Source organism: Camarhynchus parvulus, chromosome 10 (genome assembly GCF_901933205.1).
Source record: "Camarhynchus parvulus chromosome 10, STF_HiC, whole genome shotgun sequence".
In the NCBI taxonomy this organism is placed as follows: domain Eukaryota; kingdom Metazoa; phylum Chordata; class Aves; order Passeriformes; family Thraupidae; genus Camarhynchus; species Camarhynchus parvulus.
This window is the reverse complement of record NC_044580.1, coordinates 4,130,014-4,149,774: the sequence shown is the minus strand read 5'-3', so window position 1 is coordinate 4,149,774 and position 19,761 is coordinate 4,130,014. Positions and strand designations below refer to the sequence as shown.

Sequence of the window (19,761 nt, the reverse complement as noted above, 5' to 3'; positions counted from 1 at the left end):
ACCTCCTTTCACTCTTTTGCCTCGAAACACATGGAAACATCATCTTGGTGTGGTATTAAAGATATGGTAATTCCCCTCCACCCTTTTAAAAGCTTCTGGTTTTAGTGGCCAGTTCTACATTGTTACAAAGGCACAGAGCCCAAAATGGGACAGCAAGACAGAGCTGGGGGGTCTTTCTGCTCCCAATTTAACTTCTAAAAGCAGCACAGTGTTGTATTCCCGACTAGTAAACTGACCTCAGGAGAACAGGCATAGAAGTATTCAGGTGTTCAATACCCAGCTATGAATGGCAGAGAAAAAGATAAGTAAATAAGAAGAGCAAAGAAAAGAAGAAAATGGAAAAAGACTTTTGAGGAAATATTGAATGTCAGCAGAAAAAAGCAAACTTCCTAGTGTGCCAAATTAGTGTATCTTTCCACAGGTTTCAGAAGTCATACAAAGTACTTAAAATATAACAAAAAACAGCGACAGAGCTACTTCTACACCCTGTTCCAAACTGCATTTTGCTGGGCATTGGGTAGGAAGACAGTCAGTAATGGATAAAACTTTTTGTTTTTCAAAGATGAAGACATGGGATGGAACCACAGGAAGAAATTTCAACTACTGAATACAGCACCAGATACTAAAATTTCAACTTTTTGCTAATGAATGAAGCTGCCAAAATCACGTTTGGCTCTTGTAAGAGTCTCTATTTCAACTCTGGTAGTAGTAAAACAGTATCATCTATAATATGAATTATCCTGCTATACTGTATTGGAAATCAGAAGATGGCAGAAAAATGAGTTACCACTTAAGTCTGAGGCACTGAATCCATTCTCATGTCAATGGCTGGCTTGGCAAAACCTCCTGCAGCCACTGCTAATAAATCCTGCTGAAAATTTCAAACTTCCCACTTGTCCAGAGGAATTCGCTTCACCCCCTTCTCTTCATTACTGCTGGTCAGGGCAGCAACATTTTCTGTGAAAGACAGACAAGAAGATTATTTCAAACAAATTTCAAATCTGATTTATTGTAAATTTTCCTTGAGTGACCTCCTGATGTCTTAAATGCTGTGAGAGCATTTTTTTTTACAAAAAATACATTTGAACTCTTTTCAGAATTCTGGCTGCATAGCTGGCACCTCAGACTTGTGTCCTTAACGTTCCCATTTCTTTCCCACTCCCCAGGAGCACACTGCTGCAGCTCTGCAAGGAAGACAGATTGGAGGCAAAGGCTGAGGAACAGCCTCTAGAAGCCACTGGAAGAATGAAGGACTTTTCCTGGGAAAAGGAGCAGAGCTCTTTGGAGTTATTCAAGGAAACAGCTCTGTCCAGTTCTCCTGGGGTTTTGTTTGTGGGGTTGGTTTTTTTCCCCTCCTCTGGTATTCTGCTTCTTGTGACTTCAAGTGTGAACACGTTTGTGGGTGACAAAGTTGGCAGAAAGAAAGCAAACACAAATAATTTGTGTAAGGGAAGCCACAAATAACAAGGAGCAAAGCACTTAAACTTGTGTGCAAAGCAAACACAGCCTGGTGAGGGCACAGACTGAGCAGCACAACCAGAACTCCTTGACAACGATTATCACCACAAAAGGATTTTTTAGGACATTTGAAAGGAAGACTCTGAAATAGCTCTGCAGATGAGCAGCAACAAGTGAGATGAATAAGAATTATCCAAAGAGAAAACACACATTATGTGCTTGACAATGGACTTAATGAGAAGGGTGAACATCCTTGGCATTGAAGGCAGGTAAGGGAATCACCACTAAATCAGACTTCAACTTGTGGCTCATTGTCTAAATAGAGATATTAGAGATGAGGAAAAAGCTTCCTCTGGATGGAGAAGATTGAATCTTCTCCTAACTCCAGTGTTACCAATCAATTTGCTTTTGCAGATGGGATTAGCCAGAAATAGGATGCAGGAGAAGAACAGGAATGAGAACTGAGCCCTGCAAAGCCTCCAGAAGGAATGTTAAGGGAACACCACAATCCTTCATAGTTCTGAGATCCTCACACAGCAGCAAACTTTTTCTCTGCATATTTTCAAGTTCTTTGAAATAGAGAAAAGAGCCCTGAAGAAAAGAGAAATCAGCCAACACTTCGTGGCATGGAATGGCCACAATGAAAGATTATTTAAAGTCTCAGTGTAAGGAAACGTTGTTTGTGTAAAATTTTAACCCCTTCCACAATGTTTTTTTGTTGGGAACTTTGTGGATTCAGGCAGGACGCTGCAGTTCAAGGAGCTGGCTGGGGAAGGAGGGGGGATGGATTTCTCCTCCTTTAGTGCTCACCAGCCTGCAGACCGTGTTCCCAAATTGTGGGCACCTCTGGGCACATCTCTATAGGGAGCTCCAAGCCAGGAAACATTGCCAGAGCTGTAGCTGTATAATAAAATATCAACAGCTACACGCATTTTTAAATTTTAGTTGCATGCAGGTGTTTGTACTTCTGTCCTAAAATTCTGCAGGCTTTGCTCAGCAGTACAAAGGGCTGTCCTTGCCCTTTGCCTTCACTTGTGGAGCTGCACAGCTGGAGATAGCAGAGACTCGCTGCCACAGCTGGATATAAATCTGGTGTTCCTGTGGCTTGGGAGGATCACTGAGGTGTTTTATATGTGCCACAGAAAACATTTTATCTCTAACACCAGCATTGTGCACATTGAATGGTAGCTAAGGCAACAGGTGGCACAGAGATCACAGATACAGTTGTCATTGTACTCACAAGCAGCACAGGGACTTGAAAAACACAGTCTACTACTCAAAAAGAAATGACTCAAGCCACTCCATATTCCCTTCTGTTCCAGTGCCCAGTACTACAGATTCATTTAAAACATTTGAAGTTAATTAATAAAGATGATGTGCAATCATTTTTAGCAGCTGCTCCAAAGAGGCAATTCACATGGGTGGAGTGAATGATGCTGCAGATGAGTCCCTCTCCATCTCCCTTGGCTTTCCCTGGAGGCTGGGGCAGGAGAAGCCCCGTGTGAAGAGGGGCCATGTGACTCGGTCCCTGCTGCTGTCCTTGCAGCACAAAGGGCAGGAATGCTCAACAAATTAATCACAAACCTGCACACCACACATCCCTGCACACAGCTCACACACCATCCCTGCACACATCCCAAGTGGCTGTCACTGGCCAGTCAGGCTGAGTGACAGCCAGGGGTAAAGGGGCACCTCCTCACAAGATTAGGAACAGGAAGGTTGTTTCAAACCCCTCCATCTGAATTGTGATTGCTGACTGTGTAAGGAGGCAAAAATGGAAGCAAACCCACAAGGAAACAAAGCTTCATTTGGAAAGGTTTTTCCTATTCATTGATGATTGCAAGTGAATTCTTCCTGAGCTGTGAACAACTGGTGATGCTTTAGCATTCAGTACATGGCCTGATTTTATCATAACAGCTTACCCTGGCCTTCAGCTGGCTGTCAGATTTGCCAGGCTGGTAGGATTCTGGCAACACTTGTGCTGTTTAATGTCTCAGCATGTTGTATCTTGGACACAAACCCCTGCAAAAATACCCAACTATAAATATTTATGTTTGTTATCCTTTTTGCATGATACAGTAAAGAGAGGGGAAACAGATTTTTTTCCAAATGGACTGAATCAGAGAAGCATGACAGCATCACAGGGTCAATATCCACGAGCAAAGAATTCCATTAAACCACGGGATCCTCTCAGTGGAATCCCACACACACCCTGAGCAGGGCAGCTTTGCCCAGGAGGCTGCAGGGACCCCCTGGCACAGCAAACTCTGCCCCCAGGAACTCCCAGCCCCCAGGGGGACATTGCTGGGGGTTGCTGCTGAGCTCCTGGGGCTGCTCAGGTGGTGGCATTTTGAGGTGGCATTACACAGCCATTGACCAGGAGAGATGTGCTCTGCTCTCAGAGCAATAATTTCTTCACTTCCAAATTGTCTCCTTGGGCAAAGCAATGCTGCACACACAACATTTCCACTCTTGGAGGAGAAAGGGAAAGGGAATGCATCAGTACAGGGAATGTGCAGCTCTTGACAGATTTGTTTTTAATACAAATTCACAGAGGTACATGAGAGACTCCAGAAAAGTTTAGAAGTCAGAACTTCTGATACTTTAAAAAAATACTAAATACATGATGACTGTTTAAAATATAACTGATTCATGGGGAGAAAGGAAGTACTTAATGACTTGCTCATGCTTAAGGACTCTTAAATAAAACAAGTATCTGTTACTCATGCGTTGGAAGGATTTGCTGCTCCTGAACTACTGATTTGAAAAGCTTTTGACACAGCAAGATGAAGACACATCCCCAAGGGCTGCTGTGTGAGCTGAAAGCCTGTGTGCTCTCCAACACTCCTCCTTTCATTGAAGAAGGGAAAGATTAGCAAGAGGAAGAAAAAAAATAAAGACTTAGTTGTTTTGGCTTTGGAAATGAGGTGTCAGTAAGATTTTCTGGCCCGAAGAACCACCAAAGAACCCCAAATTATCATGTCAAGAAGTAGTGATTGAATTTGAGACCACCAGAGGCTATCCAGGCCCTCAGCTGCATCTCTCCTACTGTAATTTTATTCATTAATTGTTGGCCTAATATTACAGACCCAATACCATTGAATAAGAGAAGAAAATTAGCAGAAAAGACAGAAATGACAACTAGTCACCCTCCATCCTTATGAATGAATCATGTAGTACAAACTTCAAACACAGCGTTTATCAAGGCTTGGCCAAAATGCAATTTTGGCTCTGGGATAGCAGGCAGGAACAATGAAGCAACACAAGCCTCTGCTCCATTTTTACTGCTCTGTGCTCCAACAAGCACAATTTCCTCTCTCAGCAGCTCCTGAAAACCCAGACTGTTACTGGTATTTCATGTTCCTAAAAGCCCTATGAATAGCTGAATGGGGCTTTCCAGAGGAGGGCTCTTGGCACAGCCACCCCAGCTCAGGTAGCAGCACGGACACAGGGAGAAGGAAAAGCTGGCAGCACCGTGGCAACAGGAAAACCTGAGAGCAACAATAAACTGCCCCAGTGCCAAAGCCTCAAATGGCTGTTTATGCAACTTTCTTTCACAAACTAACCCCAAAACTTGCACTGGGATTGCAATTTGCATTTCAACCCACTCTCCCCCCGCCCCCATTTGCTGTTTGCCCAGTTTTATTAGAACCATCTGCAAGATCCTCCCCTCCTAGTTTCTCGTGTCGGTTCATCTGGCAGCTGCACTTTCTCATCTATTCAAAAAATCTTTGTTTCAAAGTTGTTGAGACAGAAGGTCTTTGACAGGCTAAAAATCATCATGAAAATCAACACAGAAACCACATCATATGCTGTTCTTTACAGATTGAAGGGGAAGAAGGGAAGCTGGAATATCTATCTATATATATATATATTATTTTTTTTAATAGGAAGATAAATGAGGGTTTTGGGGATCAAAAAAAATTTTACCAACTCTATTTATCTGCCAAAAGCCACACTGTACTGGAGTACTGCAAGTTGCCACTGCAGAAAGGGTTTCAGGCTCACCATTATTACTGACAGAACAAGAGAAATGGAGAGATTTCCTTACAGCAGCTCTTTGCAAAAGATCAGTGAGGGGAGTGCAAAGGGAAGGAGGAATGCTGGTGAACTGAAGTTGTAGGGTTTGAATCATTTTCTTTAAACATGATACAAGTATTACAAGTTTTTGAATACAACATGCTTTGCAATCCCTTTCATTAGCTGGTGCATGGTGCTGCTTAAGCTTCCATCTTTCACTGTAACTCTCCTAGAGATCCTTGTTCCCTTCTGTGGACAGATATCCCTGCTGTCACCAAGCTGTCCATCCTGATGGGACAGCTCCTGCTGCAGCACAGGGCAGGGCACAGCTGAGAAATGGCACAAATCCTGGGCCTTTCATTGCTTTGGGTATTTTTCTACTCCAAATTGTTTCTGCAGAAAAATGGTACAACCTTCACTTTTGAGGATTAACAGGGAATTCTCTCCCAGATTCCTCCAAATCTTCTCATAAAACATTCTTAATAAAGCAAATTCACTTCAAGTATGAACACAAAATACTCGAGGAACACCACTCCTACTTTCCTGTTTAGATTAATACAAACATTTTCTTTTTTCTTATGTTGCTGCTGTTTAAAATGTAACAACTACAGACAAAATTCATCTGCCACCAAACACTGCTTGTACATGCATACATTTGAGGAATCTGTGACATGAACTGAACTATTTCAAGTCTCCCAGAGTCCCAGCAATGCTGGAAATAACTTTCTCCACGTTTGCACAAGAACCTCAATCCTTTAACTCTCCATCACATCCCAGCCCTGCTGTCATCTCCCCTGACCTCTCTGATTCTGTTTTATACAACCTCCAGCCCACGTCTTCCCTAAGCAAATTCCTAATTCCTTGTTTAACTAAACAAGACCATTGAAAGTTTCTCAAGCACTCTGACAAGACTTCTACAGCTCCTACACTGGGATTTGCCATTTTCTTCCCACACTTTCCTTTCAATCCTAATAGAACATTTTTGGGTTTAAATAAAAGTATTAAGCAGGATTTCAAAACTGCCATGAACAAATTGCAAATTGGCTTATCTTCTCCCTTGAACTTTATCACAAAACACAATTTAAGTGCTTTTAATTGCACGGGCTCTAGAAAAAAAGATGCAAACGTAATAATTTGAGTTGACAGATCATGCAAGGCAGACTTTAAAAGTATGTTCAGAAACACTGGAAACAGCATTATCATAATCTAACTTTATAAATTTTATATGCAAACAAAAAAATTAAAAAGCACAGACCTGAAAATATTTAATGAAATCCATATATTTCAATGAATAGTATAAAAAAAGTAGATCTGCTCTTGAAAAAGCAGGGGAATTAATGGAATAACCACAGAGTTTGTGCTTCTGTGATCAACTAGCAGGACAGACTTTTATTGAAACACTTAACATTACTTTTGTTAGCATATACTTCACTCTCCAGTGGCTTATTAGAAGTTTTGGTTAAAATGAGACATCTTGTGAAAGCAAGAAAGCTGAACAAAACCAAAGTCTGAGACACCAAGCTTGAAATTTCTCTTCCCGCTCCCCCCCCATATATTCAAAAAAATACCATTTTGATGAATAATCTCTTCCAAATCCTCTTTTTCAGTCACTTTTGATCTTTAGAGAATATATACATTTATATAAGCCAGAAACAACCACAAAAGCAATTTCAAACCCCCATCTCAATGCATACCCCTGTTTCAAGGTACCATGAATATATTAAGCTAAAATTGCAAACAAAGGAAGGCTTGGGACTATAAAAAAAAATTACACCCTGCTGTTAATGCCATTTTTCTTGCTCTTGAATAGGCGATGTCGATTCCCTGGTTTCCATTCAGCAAATAAAGCTGTGAAATGGCAGTGGATTTTCTGCTCCAAGTGCAGGCCCACATCCAAACAATTCTAACATTAAAACTGTGGCTGCCAGCCTCATATATTCCCTCCCACAGGAAAAACCACTCCTGGATGTACCACAGAGGTTATCAGAAAATCTTATTGAATTGAGTTAGAGGAGAAGGTAGCAGATTGAACGTGTGCATGGCATTCTCCTTGTGGAATCTGCTCCTATAGAATGAAGTTCCTGAGAGCAGAGGCTGCTGGGAGCCTGCTCAAAGCTTCATGCCATGGACAAGGGCAAATCCTGCTGAAAGCATCATGCCATGGACAAGGGCAAACCTGGGCAAATCCTGCGAGGAAAGATGGGAAATCTGCATTCCGAAGGGCAAATCCAGAGTGCCCAGCATCAGAGGGACTGCAGAACTCTGCACAGCTGCCACAGGAGCCCCAGGACAAACTCAACACAAATGGCACCCTCTTTCCTGGCACAGCAGCAGCCAAAGGGCAGGGGGTTGGTTGGTTCCAGCCTCTGCAGCCCCTGGAACTTGGGGGGACCCACTGCCATGGGCTGCACCTCTGTCCTGGGAATGCACCCACAGCTCCTTCTTTCCTGGGCTAAGGCAGAGGATCCATCTCTTGATGCCCAGTTCTGTACTCTCAGTTAGGAGCCCTGCCCTCCATGGCTCTGTCAGAACAATCCTGCCCTGTCCAACACCAGCCCTCCCAAAACACAAGTGCTCAGGCCAGGGAGGCAGCTCAGCTTGAGCACAAACCCTCTCTGGAGCCCAGAGCCAGCGTGCCCAGCATGGAGGGCTTGTGGCCCCGGGCAGAGCAGGAACAGCAGCTCACACAGAGCTGGAACATTCCAGAGATGCGTGGCACCGAGCTCTTCCCACAGCTACAGCCAGACTAAGAACATTCACTGCAGCAGGAAGCTGAAGAGAAATGCTTTAGCTGAATTCTTCTCATCGCTCAAGTCAGAAATGCAATCTTTACTTAAATGTTAAGCCATATACATGGGCCATTAGTCAAAGTTCCTGTTCTTTTTTTAATAGCTTTACCAGGTTTGACATTTTGTAATGCTATTATTTTAAGTCTGGTCTGGACTAGAATTCAAATATTAGGAAAATGATTTTCAAAAGACTATGCTAAAATATCTTCCCCATATTGCTATCATTTGTCAAAGTTTTGCTTAAAAGCAGGTATTAAGATAAATGAAATGGATCAAACATGGAATACTTCCAGGAACATAAATGATGGTGAAATTAAGCTTGTGACAAGAGCCAATCCACACATTTTGACTTCTCAGTGAAGTACCATTTGACCTTGCAATGAGAAAGGCACTCATATACCATGTAAATCTAAAGGAAGAAAATACATCAAAAAGTGAACTCAATTGGTTGAAAGAGCCAGAAGGCAGAAAAAGGCAACAAGTGGTGAAGGTGAGAGAGAACATCAGAAATCGAACAGCAGCTCAGGGAAAGGGCCAGAACCGTAGGGACAGTCAGCAGAATAAGCAGAGTTTGAAGACAGGTCAGAAGGCACAGTGCACTGAATATAAAACCTGAGTGAACACTGACAAATTGAACAGAACCAGCTCCACTTGCTGCAAAGCCTCCTTAAGGCAAACAGCACTGGGGTGACAGCAGTGCTCCCTGCAAAGGCCTGAGGGCATGGGAAAGAGGCTCTGCCATTCCTTCCTGGGCTATTTCTCTCCCTCAAGTACTTAAGGCATTTTCCCTTGTTCTGACTGCAGTTTAAAAATACCGATGGAAAACAACTAGAGTTGTAATAGGGAACTTCAAGTAGCACTTAATATTTCTGAAGTATTAAGATACAGAGTATGCATTTAAATAGCACAAAATGCAGCAAGTGTTCAGTGGCTCCAGATTTTTTCCCCAGTTATGTGAAATGCTCTTGCCTGAGCTGCACACATAGCTGCACCCACACTGCCCTGCTCATCACCAACCATCCACCCACTGCACCACGGCCTAAGACTGAATGCACCAGGCAAACCACAGCATCACCCAAAGCACTGCCATCTTTCAAACACTGAAGAAAAGCAAGATTATTTCTTTAAACTCTCTCTTGCTAGAGACAGGTTGGGCATTAGTGGTTTTGGCAGCTGTATAAAACAGCTGCAGCTGGAAACAATTGGTGCTGAGCAATCGGAAACAGGCAAGGACAGAGGACAATACACTGCAAGTATTGCTCCCGTTCTGGCTTGTCATTAGACACAGGAGAGCTTGCTGCAGCCTCACTTCTCCAACAGCACTTGCTTAAAAAAGCATAAAAAGATACTGAAATTTAGTATCAAGATCAATAGAAGAGTTTTGCACTTGCATTGATAAGTATTGTTATGGAAAGGGAGACTCTGAGAAGCTTTAATTCTAAACTCACTTGCCAGAGAAAAGTGGTTGTTTGAATCCTGCACTTCAAGAAAAATGAGGCAAAAATCAAAAGAGGGTAGTAAAGGACTATCAGAAGAGTAATGCAAATGGTGACACTTGAGAACATCCACAGCTGACAAACAGTTCACTGGGAATACACAGAAAGGAGAAACAGGCATCAGCAGTAATGGGGGGAACTTGATCACAAGGAAGATCTGCTGGTGAACAGGAACCATTTGCCAGGCTGGTGCAGACCTACAGGGCCAAAGGAACATGGTTCAGTGTGCTAAAGCAACTGCCCAGGGTGAGGTGACCTCAGTGAGTGTTATACTGCAATAAAACAGTTACCAAAGCTACAGAGCAGTCTTTTAAATGCACCTCTAGAAAATGATTTTATATGTTAGCTCAGAATAAAATTCCCAGTTGGAAAGGTTGAAGCAGCAAGTTACTTTTTCCAGCATTTAACTCCTAAACACTAATTTAAGGACAGAGGAATCGAATGCCATGGAAAAGCAGGAATGCTTCCATCTGTGCAGGATAAATTATGGACTAAAAGGGAGGACACAATTCAGCTGCTGACATTTGGAAACAACAGAGGTAACAAACTGCAGATTTAGCAAAGCTGCCAAATATCAAAGATGTTGAGAAGAAGATCAGAAGGATCATAAATACCCCAAGGAGAGCCCCAGAGAGGACAAAAGTGGTTACAGAATGCCAGCAGCCAGATCCAGCATGTCCTGAGGCACCAACAGCACCACCTTCCTCAAACTCACTGCCACTCCATCATCAGCTTAGAGACTTCTGTAACGGAACTGGGGTCTCTGTACTTCATATTCTTGCATGGAATTTTCCTTCAGAAATTCATCCAATTACCTTTTGAACCCATTTACAGTCCCATATCCACAACATCCTGTGGAAGGACATTCCACAGCTTCTCAGTTTTGTGCGTTTGTTTTGAGCTGCCAGGTTCTTGTCAGAAAACAAAAAAGAAAACAGATAAGAAACTTGGTTCCTTTATTACCTCTATTTATTTTTCCCATGCCATAATGATTTTTGATTTCTTTCACAGGCCCCCTCAGCCTGCCTTGCAGTGGAAGTGTCCTGTTGTGTGTTTTTGTGCTGAGTGGATGCTGCTCCATACCTCCAGCTCCCCACCCTGCATTCCTCTTCTGCATTCTTTTCAAGTGAGGCTGTGTGTCATATTCAGAAGCTTTTTAGAAGAGGATGAAAGAATTCTAGAGCAGTGAGAACAAAGAGACGTGTCTGAAGGGAGAGAAAACTTATTTAGGGAAAAAAACACAGGAAATAAAAAAGTTTCACTGTGATTCTATGTGTTTGCAAGCAGAACCGTTCAAGCATTATTAAAAGATATGAAATAGGGAACAAACTGTAAGATTTGTAGTAGAAATCAGCTTATTTTTCTATGCCTTCATGCTTTACAGAGCTGAAATAATTTCAGTGTACTCTGTTTCCCCTTCAAATGAGCATTTCACCACAGTTTGTAACTTCCTAGCTCATCTCAAAAGGGGCACCAGTGCTAGAGGCAGGCACTAATGAGCCTCTGTATTCTAACTGCATGAATATACTGAAAGAATAGCAATAAAGGCAGGGAAACAGATTGCAAAGAACTGGACAGTGGGTGCTGGTAAAGGAGGCTGAAAAAGAATTACTGGTCATTGTACACTTTTAATGTTGTTGGAGTAATACCTGGAACTCAACTTTTCCAGTATTAAAAGCCAACTGGGATCTTTATCACTCACTTCCAAAAGTACAAAATATTCCTGAAACTCTGGAGCAGCACTGTGATCTAGCACCCAGGTCAGGCTCCCCTCAGGTCCCACTGAAGCACTTGGGAGCTGCTGTTCCAGGTAAAGTTGCTTTTCTCACCTTATCACCCCTACCTGGCTCTAGGTGGGCACTGGGGCACAGCAGGACACAGCTCCTGGCAGCATTTCTTTACTGAAGAAGTCCTCAGTGAAGCCCAGCTGAGGGCAGGTAAGGGCTCTGCAAGTAGAATCCCCCTTGGGGAAAACATCTTGGATTAAAAACTGCTGCAAACCACACCCATGGCAGGCCCTGCTCCTCTCTGGATCTGCTCCGAAGCTTTGGTCAGCCCAGACATGGACATTGTTTATTTGCTGCCACAAAAAGTGTCCTATTAACATTTTTGAGGAACATGCCACATCTAATCTCTGGTAAGCATCTCGAATACCCAAAACTACATTATTAAAACAAAAAAAAACCCCAAAAAATGCAAAATAAAAAATCCCACAGGAGGCACACACAAAACATTCCATGCTATTGCATTCCTGGGCTGCAGAACCCCACACAGGAATTTTACACTATATTTTTTCAGATCACAAATGTTCTTGTAAATGCTGTGAATTGCGCCTGAAACATGTTGGCTTCCATTATTTAACAAAAAATCCCAGCAGGTGTCATTCATGAGAATATTTAAATTTTTGTAGTCTGCCACTACAAAAAAAAAATTGAGAGCAATCTCAAATTTTTTGTTGTTAAGTTACACCAAGTATATTTTAGATTTTCCCAAGAGTAAGACGGAGGAAAGGAAAAAAAGATATTCAAGTGCTAGTCTGTGTATGTACTTGAGAGCTTTCCCACTTAGAAATTCACTTTAGAACTGAATTTTGGCAGGTGTAAGATTTTTGCCTTCTTTGTAAAATCCTCCTAATTTGGCAGAGTTATGATGGTTTGAAGAAAAAAAAACCAACTAGGTTTATATTTTCTGCACATAATCTTAAGTGTTGATAAAATTCAGTATTTACTAAATACATTTCAGGACATTGGGAACTAGGGAAGGGGTATTTGCCCTTGATCATAGCAGGTCAAGACTGGAAGAAACATGAGGTTTTCCACATATGACTGTTCTTGAAAATAGGCATAGAAACAGGAGAAAACCCACTGATATCTGCATATCCCATAACACTTCTGATATTTTAAAACTTTTCAGCATATATGACTTCATAAACCTGATGCTGCTATGAAGAGCTACAGGCAATGGAAATAAATTGAGTGCTGGGCTGGTTTGCAGTGGGAATTCTTGCCAGCTCCCCACTGCCCATTCTGCATAAACCCATCAAAGTCTGATGCTCTGCCATGATTTCCCCACTGTAATCTGCTGCCTATTATTCTCTCAAACCCCATCTGCAGGTCATTTTTCTATCAAATGAGCTGGTTAAAATTCCTTCTCCCTTTTTATTTAAACCTAGGGGAATTTCAAATAGTCCAGCACTAACCGACAGGAATTTATTTTAACCATTATTTAAAACACCAGCAGCTTTGCACTGCTACAGTTTAACAGCTCTGATGGGTTTCATGCAGTCTCCCTTCACTTTATCTCGTCTGACACAGGCATTAGCATCCTGGGAGCCCAAGTATAGCTCAGAGAGTCATTGCCTTTATTCCTTTTTAGGCTCAGACCTCTTTCCACACAGAATTAGGAGCATTACACAAATTTTCTATGGACAGAAAAGCGTGTACTAGTGTGAAAAGAGCTATATAACAAGTAAAAATATTTAGAAATGTATACTAAGGTAAATCCTCTTTCCCTTTATAATTTTAAGAAATTTTGAGGTGATTTTCCTTATATAAGGGAAGCAAACTGATTATTCCCTAATCTTTGAGGAAGGAGATACTTAAGAGTTAAAATTCTGCATATGCATTTTGAACTGAAGCTCTTTCCTCTACCAGATACCACTGTGAATGAAAGCCTCACACTTGCCAGCACTTACCTCCATGCCAGAGGGCTGAGAGGGAGCATGACCTGGATGGGATTGCTTCCTAAAGCCTGTATTTGAAGTGATCTAACAGGGTCCTGTGCAGACTGGCTGCTTCTCACAGGCTGCCACAAACACTCCAACTCTGCAGCCAAAAAGCAGCTGTTCAGTAAGAAGCTGTAGAGAAATGTATTTTTGCAGACTGCAGCTTGAGAACCTCTTGTAGGAAGCCAACAGAACAGAAGACAATGGAAAACTGTTGGCTGTGATGGGGCTTGAAAATAATGAAGTTTAACATAGCTTATTTTTTTCTTGGATATGTGATGGAAGAGAGGCATTAGAGATGAGAGCAGCATGATGGCCAATGCTATCCCAGCATGTTTCCCTAAAAAACCACCTTTGGAGTGCTGTGACAAAGCCACCTAACCAAAGCATCAGGTGTCTGTGCTCCAGTGCTCATTGTGAATGATTACTGGTGAGTTTCAGAAGTTACACTTAAACTACAGGTTCACAATTTACCACAAAACCAATCACCAAAAACACCCAGTACATGCATCAGGGTTCTCCTCCTTTTAGCAAAATGCCCTTAGCTGTGGGTTTGCAAGCTAAAGGGAAAGTAATTTTTCCTTTTTGAATTCTGAGCTATGCACAAGCTCGTGGCAGTGCTGCAGCTTGGCTTGGGTTTGCTGAGCTGAGAGCTGACACATACACAGAGCAGTGAAGGTGTGACACACAGCGCTGGTGCCACAGGCAGTGCTCCTTCTCTGCACCACCTGTGGCACTGAGTGAAGTCACACAGGCTGTCCTGACACACGAAAGACAGGATTCAGCCCTTTCCCTGCCTGTGCCATCAGCCAAGCCACTCTGCTTCCTCTTCCGTGCCCACCCACTCCTCCCACAGCAGGGAGCTCTGTGCCCTTGCCAGGCTCTGTCCCGAGCTCCTGCAGAGATCTGAGGCGGCAGCACCACCGCGGCTGGGGAGGAAGGGCAGGGGCAGAGTGCTCAGGAACTGCCCCAGGAGCAGCAAGAGCTGCACTGGACTGTGCCCCTACAGAGACTCTGAGGGTGCTCTCCCCACTGCCCTGCTCTGACTGATCACTGTACAAGGCACACAATGGTACACACACACCAACAACTGCAGAGCTGCCAGCCTGGCTCTAGCCTAGAGAAAAACAAAGGGAAAACCAGGTAGAACGCCTGGTCCACGAGGAATCCTTGTCTTCCTCATTTGCCCTGACAGACCCAAAGCTGAGTCAGTGGAGCAATGTGCACTTGGACACAGAAGCTGCTGGTGTGGGTCAGGAGGCTGGTCCTGGTCTGCAGGGGCTGCACAAAGGGCACCAGTGACCAACACCTGCAGTGCCAACACCACCGTCTGCAGTGCTCCTCAAAGAGGCTGCAACCTGCAAACCTGGCCCACAAAAGCTGCACCAGACAAACCTCACTGCATGAAACTTCAGCAGTCAAGCACTGTGCCTGAGCTTCAGCAGCATCACTCAGATAAGCGTGCTTTAATTTATCTTAGTAAGGACCTGACCTAAATCAGCACAGAGATCTGAAAAAAGAGATCCTGATGGTGGTGTTGTCTCTTTTGTTGTGTGTGCCTCATTTACATATCACTTATTTTTAGGCAAAACCTTCATTTTTAGGCTGTGGCTCCATTATAACTTTATCAGCAGGAGAACAAACTTGCACAGCTCCTACCTTTTCTCCCCCAGCTGTTTGTTCCCATGCCAGCCCAACCACCCAAGACCACGTGGGTTTATGCTGGCAGTTGGTCTTTTTGGCAGGATTCTCCTTCCCCAGCTGAATCACTTCCCTGGCTGGGTTCACCAACGTGTGCTGGCACAGCACAGGAGACAGCACAGAGAGGAAAGGAAAGACAGAAATCAGCCTTTACTGGGCTGCAGTGCCACCACAGACACAATCCCATTTAATTAGCTTCCTGTTCCACACCTGAGATGAGCTACAGAAACATTAAGAGAGGGGAAGAGTGATGTTAAAACTAAAGATGAGGGAGGGATTTGGCAGTGACAAGTAGGGAACAGATTCAGAGCAGCAGCATTTAAATGGTTAAATCTTGAGATGACATCTTTTAATCATCCCACAAGTCACACAAATTCTAAGTTCCATAGAAAATTTAAACACACTTCACTTTGCCAATGCAAATATACTATTTGATATCAGTCTTCAGAACAGGGCCATACAAAGTTGCCCAAACTAATGATTTACTACTCAATGCCCAAAAACATTTCTAGGCTTTGTAATTCCAAGTTTGGCCACATTATCCTCCCAAACGTACAGAAAGAAATATCTCTTTTGTCAATAATACCATCACTGAACAGTATCATTCCAAAAATCCATGCAAAGAAATATCAACTTGGTTAAACACCAGAGTTCAAGAAAATGCCTTAATTTACAATAAAAAGCAGCTTCAGAAGAAGACAGGGATGAGTGTGGAATTGAGTATTCTGTATTTTTGGAGACAATATGCTTTGGTGTTTGCAAGAACATTCTGAGAGATGCCAAAGTGGTGGCTGAGTGCCAGCAGAGCTGAGCACCACCCTGGCAATTGCTCCAGGAGCAGGGGATGCCCATCGAGGCTGTTACACACCAGCAGCCTGCAAAGGGAAGGGTTTCCCAATTTCCAGGGACTGCTGCTGTCCCCCAGGAAGGGGATGGGGACAGCCAGCTGCCTGGAAGCCCTTCTGAGTCCTCAAATGCCCATTAGCTCAGCAGTCAAACATTTCCATAATTCCCTGCTTCCCAAAAAGGCTGTGGCCCACAGCCCACAGGTAGGAGTTACTTAGGCTTAGGAAATGATCTAGTAATAAATTTAGGCAGAAATCCTTCATGGTCTCATCTAAAGTTCAGCATTAAAGGGACTCCAATGAGACATTTGGACATCATGGCAATCTGGCAGCTTTGCAGAACACATTTGACTGCTGAGCTGTGCAATGATAAATACAGAGACAGACCAACCCCAGCGCCCCACATCCATTAGGCACTTTCAGCCACTTTGCCAACACATCAAACCAATAAACATTGAATAAATATCACCATTTAGCACACCATCTAAGCTGTGTTGTCCAAAAAAGTGGCCATAAACTACTGAGTTTTATGCTAACCCTAAGTTCTGATGATTAATCTGGTTCTTTCATTCCAGCAAACTGAAAGTACAATGGCCATAGTGGCTGATTGGATGCTGGAAACTACAGCTCTTGTGTGAGCTAATCCTCGGGATCTCAGCAGCTCTAAGCAGACAGTGGGGGAAGGTCCCATGCTCATGACTCATGCTACCATTTTTCTCTCCCCTATTGTTTTGCAAATTCTATGCTTAATCTAAAATCCATTTCAACTAGAAACTTCCAGGCTCGGTGGAAACCTGAAGATAATATATTCCAAACAAGTGATGCTTCAGAAGGGTGTGGATCTACAACCCTTGAAATCAATCTAGATCTGGGCTGGCACTGCCCTGCCCTTGTCACTGACCTCTGCTCCTTCCCATGCTTGCATGATCCCACAGAGAGCAGATCCAGATGTGACTCAGCTGCAAACCAGGGCAGTGCCACCACGAGGAGCCATAGGGAGTGGGAGTGATGGAGGACATGTCACAAGATAAAGTTGTGGCAATCCAGATTTAGACAAGCTTAAGTGGAGGTCTACCACTAAGAGTTATTAATCATCCTGAACGAGCCATGTCTTAAAGGAAATGGGCATCCTGAGCTTTGGCTTTCATTTTAAGGTATTGATTTATGTCCCTAAAACATTTTAAACCTGTACATTAGCAGAAAAGTTATCCTACATATACTGGTAATATATTGTCTTAATGGGATACATAGCAATGAAATTTTGTCTCACTAGATCTTTAAGAGCAGATTCAAACTTCAAGGATTATGAGTTCAGGCAGGATAAGGCCCTGATGGCTGCCAGGAACACTTGGAAGCTGCTTTTGATAATAGGTAGGATACCATAGTAGCCACACTCAACTCTAGGAATCTTTTCTGCTTCATTGCTTTAGCTTTGTTTAACAGCCCATTTTTGAGTGGTAAAACAGTAGTAGAAATGGCAATATATTTATGAAGACACGCTAAATAAAATTGTATTGCTTTTACAAGGAAAAGCAATAGATTATACCAAAGTTATAACAAAAACCCTGTGTGTCTAAGAACAGTGAGAGAACTGCAAGACAGGATTTCATCTGCCCCCCAGGACAACTTTTCATGCTGGGTATCCATGGCATGAGGCCAAACACACCTCCAGAAACAAATGCGCTAAGTGTCAGATATTTTAATATCACCTTTCTATGCAAAGCATTTCTATTGGCCTACCACCCTCTTCCAGACAGGGAAATTCCCACTAAATCATCAATAATACATCCAGGCAGCCATCAGTGCATCTGTTAATGAGCTGTTCTAGCACACAGCACCTACCCAGAGAAATCAGGCCTGGAAGATGAGAGCATAGCCCTTAATAATTTACAAGACTCATTAACCTTATCCCAAAAGACAAACAAAAAGAATGTGGCATCTACTCAGATTTCCAGACCAAACCAAGATACAGTGTTTCAGAGGCCATTAGGATGTATCTGTCAATAAATACTCTCCAAATGTTCTTCTGTGGAACACCCTGGCAGCCAAAGAACCATCCATCTCTTAAAGCCTGTATTATTAGAGACACAACAACAGGAACCTTAAGAAACTGCTGAAAATGAGATTGAAAAGGTTTGAAAATTATTCAATATGGCAAATGCTAAAAGATCTTTTGAATTTGCTATTTGAAGTAGACAAAACCAGTCTAATCTGGTTCTGCATAGAATAAATACCAGCCCTCTACAAATGTCAAGTGAGCCCAGGGACAGAACTTACATCCAACATCAAATACTCACTTTGGCAGCACAACACAGAACCAGGAGTGGGGGAAAAGACAGCCCAGGGTCTTGTCATGGGACTAAACACTCAGTTCTGTACCTGGCCAAGCAGGGCATCCCTATTCCCACCAGACATTGCTTACACAGGGATTGCTATGAGTATCTGGGAAGGAATTATGATGATGCACTTTGGTCTGCAGTTTATGAAAACCAACAGAAACAACGCTAACACAAATTGCTTGGTTTTCGTGGTGTCTTCTGCTACAAACACACACCCTACTGCTATAAAACTGCTTTTCTCTCTGCACAAACACCCAGCAGCCACGAGGGTTTGCCTTCAGAGGGAAGCTCTCCACTTACATCTCCCTTTCTATCAGATCCCACACTCAGTTATCATATTCCTGTGCCTGCTTTGAAGTCTTCGTAAAGGAGATAATCTAAATGCTGGAGGAGCTGGCTGGAACACCCAGTCATGCTCTGTGGGAAAGGAGGAGGCCCTATGTTCTTCTCTGGTTCTGCTAAGCAGGTGTAGGAACAGGAGCTGGGAAACTTTAGGTGCTCCACCTTGTTTCTCACTCCATTTACAGGGATCATGTGAGTTTTTTCCAGGGATTTTTTTCCAGACATTGTGTATGAGCTGCTGTATCTTCCCTTCCCTCTCCACATGCCCAGTAAACTCTCCCTTCCAGCCACAAAATCAACATGCAGAACTGCTACATGATATAGGCTAAAAGCACTTAAAAGCCAGATGTGCTTCTTAGAGCCCATCCTATCCCACTCCTTCCAAAGCCAGGACACAAAGCCCCATTTTACTGTCGATCATTCTGAAACGGCAGCAATTAAGGAACATGCTATTTCCCTAATTACAATTTCCTTTTCACCAAAGCCCCTTTACTCACAGCAGCTTTTATGGCAGTGAAGCACAGCCCTGTGCTGCCTTGCCAAAGCCAAGTGTGTGACACTTGTTCTTTCCAAAGCTCTGCCTTTCCACACCAACAGCCACCCCCTGAAAGCTTTTCCAAGGTGGGCCATGGCACTGTTCAACTGCTTGATGACATTTTGGGACTACAAGGAGAAAAACCAGCACTTAAAATAAAACAGAAGAGCCATGAATTAATAAAAACAAGGAATAACAAGGTAACTACATATTCCATAAAGAGTGCTGATAGAAATTATCCAAAGAATAATGGTTATCTTCCTGTAAAGAGAGTTTTTACTAAGGTTTCATATTGCATATTGTTTTGAAACAGGACACAAAGATGAAGGAAAAGGTGGTATCTTTTCAAACTTTCTTTCACAATTAGAGTGTATCCTTAATGCTTAAACCTAATTAAACTCAGAACAACTAATTCCAGGTTAGTAAAAAAAAACCCCATCTTAGACAGAAGATGATCTGATAGGGCAAAATTATTATTTCAGTCTGGGACATGCTGAAGGTTAAATATTAGC

The 19,761-nt window shown here is 42.9% G+C and overlaps 1 protein-coding gene across 5 annotated transcripts in view; it reads right to left on the bottom strand.

Annotated features, from left to right (window-relative positions):
- The window catches only part of PEAK1 (pseudopodium enriched atypical kinase 1), a 110,152-nt gene that overhangs the window by 61,614 nt on the left and 28,777 nt on the right, over window positions 1-19,761 (bottom strand). For 4 of the 5 annotated variants that reach the window (XM_030955676.1, XM_030955677.1, XM_030955675.1 and 1 more), the window contains one exon: window positions 788-957. The exons of the other annotated variant lie outside the window; for it this stretch is intronic. The gene's annotated coding sequence lies outside the window, so the exon portion shown is untranslated. The remainder of the gene's footprint in view (window positions 1-787; window positions 958-19,761) is intronic. 5 annotated transcript variants of the gene reach the window in all.